The sequence below is a fragment of the Chaetura pelagica genome, unplaced genomic scaffold (genome assembly GCF_000747805.2).
Source record: "Chaetura pelagica isolate M959 unplaced genomic scaffold, ChaPel_1.0 scaffold383, whole genome shotgun sequence".
Lineage (NCBI taxonomy): Eukaryota > Metazoa > Chordata > Aves > Apodiformes > Apodidae > Chaetura > Chaetura pelagica.
In genome coordinates this window covers 1,777,178-1,778,162 of record NW_009952804.1, presented here as the reverse complement: position 1 = coordinate 1,778,162, position 985 = coordinate 1,777,178, and positions in this window count along the sequence as shown.

The window sequence follows — 985 nt, the reverse complement described above, 5'->3', positions numbered from 1 at the left end:
GTGGGGATGGGAAGGGAAGGGGAAAGGAAAGGGTGAAAGAAAAGGGAAAGGAAGGGGAAAGGAAAAGAAAGAGGAAAGGAAAGGAAAAAGGAAAAGGAAGAAAAAAGGAAAAGGAAAAAGGAAAGGAAAGGGCAGAGGAAAGGAAAGGGAAAAGGAAAGAGGAAGGGGGGGGCACAAAAAAAACCAACCAAAAAAAAGATCAAAATTAATTTAAACCAGACAAAATAAATTAAACCATTAAATATTCACTTTCAGTGCAACATATACAGAAGAGATGAGAGGAACCGACTTTGCAGACATCAAAAATGAAACAAAACCGACCAGAAACGGCAACAAATAATAATAATTAATAATAATAATAATAAAAACAAAAGGCAAAGGTTTTGGGGTGGAGGAAGAGGAAGAGTTAATGGGGTCAGAGCTCCGGCCTGAGGAGGTTTTTGTTTTAAGGATTAAAGTTCAGTTTATTATTATTAAGAAAAAGTTGGGCTCTGTCCCCAAAACTGGGGTCGGGGCTTCGCTGGTGCTTCTGGCTCGGGGTGGGGAAGGGGATGGGGGAGAGGAAGTGGGAGGGGAAATGGGTAAAGGGAAGGGAGAAATGGGAAGGGAGGGGTGAAGGGCAGGGGGTGGCATGGGGGGGAGAGTGGGGATGGGAAGGGAAGGGGAAAGGAAAGGGTGAAAGAAAAGGGAAAGGAAGGGGAAAGGAAAAGAAAGAGGAAAGGAAAGGAAAAAGGAAAAGGAAGAAAAAAGGAAAAGGAAAAAGGAAAGGAAAGGGCAGAGGAAAGGAAAGGGAAAAGGAAAGAGGAAAGGAAAAGGGAAAAGGAAAGGGAAAGGAAAAGGAAAGAGGAAAGGGAAAGGAAAGGAAAGAGGAAAGAGAAAGGAAAGGAAAGGAAAGGAAAGGAAAGGAAAGGAAAGGAAAGGAAAGGAAAGGAAAGGAAAGGAAAGGAAAGGAAAGGAAAGGAAAGGAAAGGAAAGGAAAGGAAAG